This window comes from Carex rostrata, chromosome 23 (genome assembly GCF_964058835.1).
Source record: "Carex rostrata chromosome 23, lpCarRost1.2, whole genome shotgun sequence".
Classification (NCBI taxonomy): Eukaryota; Viridiplantae; Streptophyta; class Magnoliopsida; order Poales; family Cyperaceae; genus Carex; species Carex rostrata.
Genome location: NC_135940.1, coordinates 6,507,680 through 6,515,447, shown reverse-complemented (window position 1 = coordinate 6,515,447; position 7,768 = coordinate 6,507,680). Strand labels below are relative to the sequence as shown.

Here is a 7,768-nt window from a genome sequence, read left to right as displayed (position 1 = left end):
TTAAAATACATACAAGTTGCGCAAGAGGACAAAATAATTGAATATCTCTAGTCTAAGATTGATGAGGAATAAAATTCAGCATATTAATTGATGAGGAATAAAACTTTAGAAATATACATTTGTAATTTCTCTAGTCTAAATTCAATGGTATTATTCTAATAAGATATCTGGGATTGAATCTCAAAATACAATTGCGGCCATTGATGAGAAATAAATAACCTAGCACGAAATACAAGCGGCTATCTGGAATTCAATGATATTATTCTAATCTAAACAATCCAGCGGGAAATTGATGTTTGGAGAACAAATAACAATAAAAAAAATCTTACCGAGAACCAATCTTGCAAGGACGTAGAAGGAAATCAGAGCGCGAGCAAGAGGGTAGGAGAAAATAAAGTGAAAAATTAAGAAAACTTATGGATAGAGCAGAAGAGCGCGGGAGAGCACGTACGGAGAAGAAAAATAGGGGAGCACGCGGGAAAAGAAGGAGACGGATCAACTTCCGCTTAAGGAAAGGATATTTTTGTCATTTTTAATTTTAACCAGGGATTTAACTATGGTTAATTTCATATTTGTTAAATAATGAACAAAAGAGAAAGAATTTGAAGAGTTAAGAGACAAATTAGATATATTCAAGAGTTGAGGGGTAAATAAGAAATTAAAGAACTCTTGAAGGGTAGAGGAGAAATTAACCCTATTAAAAATTATTGAAAGTTTCAATCCCGACTCAAAATTATGATGTCGTTCATGTCCTGATTGTGGCTTCTCCTCAAGTGCTAGTATTCAATTAATTTTGATGGCATTGTGTGTTTTATTCAAGATTTTTCTTCAGGATTTGCAATTGGGTCATCATTTCCTCCACAAGTACTTGAGGTTCTTTCTTCGCATCTCTAAAACACCTAGCACACTGCTCCCTCCATACCACAAGCTGCATGAACAACATAATGTCCTTTTGTTGCTTAATTTGTCAGCACAACTGACCGATCAGTAGCCGTGACATCCAGTACTGGTCTTACCGGCCAGTTTTGAATATGCTCCGATGTCATTACAGTGGTTTGGCTACATTTGTTATTTCTATGACCAAAAAAAGGGTCAGCTTCTTCTTCACAGCGGGAGACATTCGATCAAACTGCTAATATCATGCATGTGCCGCCAAAACAAAACTGTTGACTGTATATATATGCATGCTTCTCTTTATTCTTACTTTATCTCATGTTTTCCCGTGCTCTTGAATTATGGGATGACTATTCCGAAATGAATATTTTCATGCAAAAGTTATGCACCAATGTAGTACATTGAACATTAGAATTTGGAAAACTATTGTTGGTATCTGTTTTTGTAAATAAATTAATGAAATACGCAGCAACAAAAATAATAGAGATGCAATATATTATTAGATATATCGGACTACTAATTTTTTTTTTTTCGGGGGGGGGGGGGGGGGGGGGTGTATTGGGTGCGACCAGATGTGAAGGGAGAAGAGGAGAAGGGAAGGGGAGAGAACACACAAGGCTAAAAGAGACATTTTAATTTTTTTATTAATATTAATTTGTGTTTTTAGTTGATAAAAATAAGTAATGGGGATATTTATAAATAATGTAAGTTTAGATGGGGAAATACTAATTTTTAAGTTTTGATGGGAAAATATCTAATTAACAAAGTTGTGATGGGTATATATCTAAATTTCTCAAATAAGAAAGATTGCTCTCCGTTTCTCTCCTTTCTGAACCTCTCCGCCGCCGCCGCCTCTCTGTTCTCAGCTTCCGCCGACCCCCCTTTCGTTATTTCTCTGCCGATTCCTTCTCTGCTCTTGCTGTTTCCGCTGACGGGTTGGACTCCGACACGACGGTTGTGGAGGGAGTCGATAATAGGCGCTGGATTTCTTCCGAACAGGAGAATTGTGAGTTCTCTATTTTATACTTCTAATTCTGATTTTGCCAATTGAGGATTGAAATTTGTCATTTGTAGATTTGTAATGGTAATTGTTCTACCGGAATTTTGTGCTGATATGTTTCTTTTCGGTCTTTCAAGAGCATTCTTCTGAGATCAGGACTCTACAGCAGTGACGAAAATTCCTTCCATTAGAAGATAATTGCTCCTCTGTTGGTGTCTTTTCTAAAACCTATTTTTGCCGTTCGTCCTCTAAAATCAGCCACTGATAGTCGGGTCTGTGGGTTTTTAGTATGGAATAGAAGCAATAGATAATAAGGACTAAATGTTTGTATTTGGTTTGTGCTATGACCTTGATCACGCAAAGGTCAGAGAGAAGAGGAATTTTACGAACACTCAAACAATTTGAACTAATTTCAAAGAAATCGGATCTGGGATACAAGAACAGTAAAGTAGAACGAAAGAGATAAACCAGAAAATTCTTATTCTATTTCATATCCTAATCGGTTACAGTGGATGCCTATTTATAGGCGAAACTATGGAGAAAAGAAATTACAAGTCTTGCTGATCGAATCATGCGATTAATTCCGCCGATGATACATCAGACTAACAAACTATTTATTTATCGTAACAAACTAAAAAAAGAAGTAAATGGAGATCTCCCTACTCTCCTAAACACTCTTTATTTCCTTAAACTGGACTACTCCGTTTGTTGCTAAAACTGACCCTCCAATTCTGTTTTTACGGACCCCACCTGACAGCCTTTTCTAAAAGAAACCTTAACTGGACCGTTGCAGTTTGCAAATCACAATTCTTTAAACTGATGCGATTTACTGATTCGGATCCAAACAAAATCAGATGCAATTCATATCCAATACAGAGACAATTGTCCACATGAAGTATCAGGCTAACATTGTAGGGATTGCCAAATTTCCAATATGATATTTTGAATTTTCGAAGTCTCTTTCTATTTTGCGATTTTGTTTATTACTATATATTGTGCTGTTTTCTGAGCTTCTTTTGCTTGCTTCCCTGAAGGGGGGCTGTTTTTAAAGAGAGTGAAGAAGGGGAGGGGATGATTAGACAGGTGGACTGATCTTGCCTGAATGCTCTTACTTTGCTTCAGAACTCAAAATCTTTAGATCCACCCCCTGCACGAGCGCACACACACACCCCTCACCCAATTCGAGGATAAAAGATTACCTTACCTTCAATTCATCCCTTCCCTCCTCTTCACCCCCAATTGCGAAACACAGCATCTTTAGGGAGATTGATTTTAAAACCTGTGTATCTATTCGATTACATCCCTCAACTTCTTATATAACTGTAGGCTAATGAAATAGAGACCCTTCTCATGATGATTACGTAAATTTTTATTTTTCTTATTGATGCCAACTTCTGGTTCAGGAAGCCCAGATATTTTTTCTGAGAGTTAAGATATAAGTATATTCAGCTGCTTTCTATTTGGTTCATGTTTTGCATCAAAAATTGCTTTGTTCACATCTACCTTTTCATGAAAATTGATTAATTGTGTTATTATGTCTTTTATCAGGTATGTTACATAAAATGGCGGGTCTGAAGGAGATCCTTCCAGCTGCAACATCTACCACAGTATCATTCTATGACCACTCAAAAGACCCTTGGTTCAAGGAACGATACGGGTCTGGTCCTGCCGACCCGGCCCAAACCAAGGTCACCAGTCCTAATGCAGTGCCACCATATGGCAGGAGATCCGGATTTATGCCCCGTAGACCCGAAGATTTTGGCGATGGCGGTGCCTTTCCTGAAATCCATATTGCACAGTATCCCCTTGGAATGGGTCGAAAAGATGAGAAAACTGGATCCAAGATCCTCCCATTAACAGTCGATTCAAATGGAAATGTCGCATTTGATGCTATTGTCAAACAAAATGAAAATTCAACCAAAATAGTTCATTCACAGCACAGAGACCTCGTGCCAAAGGTTGTTATAGAGGAGACAACTGAATTGGATGAGTATGAAAAGGAGATTGAAGAGACCACCGAGAGAACAAAAGCAGCTTTGGAGAAAATTGTTAGTGTTAGGCTAAGTGCAGCCCAGCCGAAAAATGTACCAACTCACAACTCAGAATCGCAATTTATCAAATACAAGTCGTCGCAGGATTCAGCTGCTTTTAACTCGGGTGCCAAGGAGAGGATTATTCGGATGGTATCAAACCAGATTGACCCGCTCGAACCACCAAAATTCAAGCACAAGCGGGTCCCGAGACCATCGGGATCACCTCCAGTACCCATCATGCACTCGCCTCCTCGACCCGTTACAGTCAAGGACCAGCAAGACTGGAAGATCCCGCCTTGCATCTCCAATTGGAAGAATCCGAAAGGTTACACTATTCCACTTGACAAGCGTCTAGCAGCTGATGGCCGGGGCCTACAGGATGTGCAAATTAATGATAATTTTGCAAAGTTATCAGAATCTTTGTATGTAGCAGAACAGAAGGCAAGAGAGGCAGTGGCAATGCGATCTAAGGTGCAAAAAGAATTGCAACTAAAGGAGAAAGAGAGGAAGGAGCAGGAGCTGCGGGCTCTAGCCCAGAAGGCCCGGTCTGAGCGCACGGGCATTGCACCTGCTCCAGCTGGACCTGTTTTGAATGATGACGAAGAGATGGTTGACGAGGAGGCCCCACCTCGTCCGCAGAGGAGAGAAACCCGTGAAGAAAAAGAGGAGAGAATTCAGAGGGATAAGATACGCGAGGAAAGGCGGCGTGAGAGGGAGAGGGAGAGACGCCTTGAGGCCCGCGATGCGGGTGTTGGGAAGAAGAGCAAGGTCACCAGGGACCGGGACCGTGATGTCAGTGAGAAGATTGCACTCGGGATGGCCAACACCGGCGCGGGACGGGGCGGTGAGGTCATGTACGATCAAAGGCTTTTCAACCAAGACAAGGGCATGGCTTCTGGTTTTGTAACTGATGATCAGTACAATATCTACGACAAGGGTCTCTTCACAGCTCAACCAACACTTTCCACTTTATACCGGCCAAAGAAGGATGCTGACGGGGATATGTACGGTGGTGATGCGGATGAGCAGATGGAAAAGATTATGAAAACGGAGCGGTTTAAGCCCGATAAAGCGTTCTCAGGTGCGGCGGAACGTGGTAGCATGAGAGATCGGCCTGTGGAGTTTGACAAGGCTGAGGAGGATCCGTTTGGTCTGGATGAGTTCTTGACTGAGGTGAAGAAGGGGAAGAAGGCAGTTGAGAAGATCGGGGGTGGTGGGACCATGAAGGCCAGTGGTGGTGGGTCATCAACGAGGGATGATTACGAGGGGGGCGGATCGGGTCGAACCCGCATCAATTTCGAACGGGGGCGATAGATGTTTAAAATTAGATGAGCTATATAGGTTGTCTATTTCTGTTGTCAACTTTGTATTTCAATGATTTCTGTTTAATTTTTATGCCTGTTATGATCATGATACTGTGAGTTACTGTTTTGTGTTGTCTTTTGACTGTAACAAAGTATTAGTATCATACTGTCATGCTATCTTGAGTTTTCGGTAATTGTTTATTTTATATTGTGATACTGCTTTGTTTCATGCATTTCTTGAGTTTTTGAGGGACTGATCGGGATCTACCTCTTATAGCAGGAATGTTGGGAGTTTTAGTTAGATTTGTAGAAATAGTTAAATTTTCGGATTTCTTAAAATTAATTAGGACATCTAATTCTTTGGGCTGAAATTTTTTTTCTTCTGAAGTGATGATTCATTATTGTGAAATTTTAGAGATTTCATTGAAAGTATCAGTATCAATAAAAATATGGGAAACTTTTATCAGTTTTGCTCAAATTTGAATTTGAATTTATTCCCTTGCGTCCAATTGGAACACTATGATTTTCTCTTAGCATTTGACTTCTTAAAGAACCAACTGGTACATGTATACATGTACCAGTAAATAGGCTGGCCATGTTCACAGATGTTTTCCTCTTGAAGAACCAACAGATATTTTCCTTGTTTCATCTTTTACCAGTAAACGTTCCTTGTCTTTTGTTAAAAATCCAGTACACGTACGTGCATTGTACAGTACATGTAACTAAGACACGTACAATACTGTTCATGACATGCTTGGTTCCGTCATACCATTTTTTCAATTCTAATTATCCCTCAAAGTATGCGAATGCATGCGTGATAGAATATGTGATTAGTAGATGCATATATGTATTTTAAATTTTTATAAATTTACGAACTAAATAGAATTTATTAGAAAATTTTAGTCTAAAATAAAAAATATAATAGCATACTAATATATTCTTATATTTTATTAATATATAAATCATATGAGTCATACTACGCACGCTACTATGTATAGCGCAATTTGATTTCATATTATGAATTAATATTTTTATTTTTAAAATCAAAACAATTTATTTGAACCGCACCGCACAACTTGATCTCTATAAGAAAATATACTTGGCAACTAAAATTTATATTTTATTACGATCCATTTACTATTTTTTTAAATTAGTAGAAAATCGCTTGATCTAAATATTCTAGATAATTCAGAAGTAGTAATCTTATACCTATCTAAAATATCATAAAAAAGTCTAAAAAGTACAAATTTAGTCTTCCAGTTTATGTTTTAAAAAAAGATAATGTTAAATGGTTGAAATCAAATATTCAAATTTTGAAAATAAAAATAATAATTCATGAACCAATTCAAGCTATTCAGATACCATAGCGGCATAGCCTTACTCAACGCACATAATCAATTTTAATGCCTAACAAGATCAATTAAAAAAAAATAGAGTATATCATTAAATATGCAAAACGTGTTTCTTACGCTGTTACGCATGATATACAAAAGCATTTGCTACAACGTCTATACTCTTTTTTAGTTGAGAATCACTAGGTGCATTGTTGCGGCTACGCCGCAACTTTTTTTTTCTTGTGTATGTTGGCATAAAAGGGTGAAATTAAATGACAATTGAAAACAACAATTGAAAATAATTGTTTGTTTTTCTGTTGAATCAACAATTGAAAATAAGATTAGACGACAAAGGATACAACCTTATTGTAATAAATGTTAATTGAATTGCCAACCAAAGTATACATATACCAGCACCTACAAGCAAGCTTAATCATGTTTGTAGATAATTTATGTTAGAGCCAGAAGAATCTTATTAAGGCCTATAGATGCAAATCAGGGGAAAAGGATAAACGACCAATTTCACTACTAGACCTGACCAGCTGGGTACTAAAAACTAAACAATTGATCTTACTTGTCTCGTTGCAAGACCTAGAGTTAGCAAATTACCAAAAACATAGTACCTTCTCGATATCACATAACTTGTAAAGCCTTTGTATGAAACCTAACTCTGTAGTATTCTAATAAAACTGTTCTCGCCTCTTTCAGTTGCGACTCTCTCAAAGACAAACCATAGCTCGTCCATCTCAGATTCTAGAACGTACTGCGGGATAATTTGCATTGTCTTACCACAACTTGTTTCACCTGAAATTACAAACTGTTCACCCAACAATCAAAACAAAACTGCTTTACTTATTCCTTGCCTTTGTCTTATCATTTACAAAAAATAAACTAAATAATAATTGAAAAGAAATTGTGGACCTGATTTTGAGATATTTTAGCTAAGCGGTGTATCTTTCTCCTTGTAATATGGTAGATTTCTGCAAAATTCTAGCATTTTCTGACCTTCAGATGATTCCTACACAGTAGCATATATGTTTACATTTGACATAGTATAACTATAAGCACGTTGAAACATCATTTAAAACTTCTGAATATTCTCGTCTAACTCAAGTAATTTGGTCATCTAGTTTATCAATTTTTTTGTATTCAAAATATTAAATGAAAACTCTATGGTTCCTCTCACTAGTGTAAAAACTGGAA

General features: G+C 37.5%; 1 pseudogene across 1 annotated transcript; it reads left to right on the top strand.

Annotated features, from left to right (window-relative positions):
* The first annotated feature begins 1,747 nt into the window (after positions 1 to 1,747).
* Positions 1,748 to 5,403, top strand: LOC144574594 (SNW/SKI-interacting protein A pseudogene; annotated as a pseudogene). Its single transcript, XR_013518265.1, has 2 exons — positions 1,748 to 1,900; positions 3,443 to 5,403. The product of XR_013518265.1 is annotated as an SNW/SKI-interacting protein A pseudogene (transcript).
* Positions 5,404 to 7,768: the final 2,365 nt, after the last annotated feature.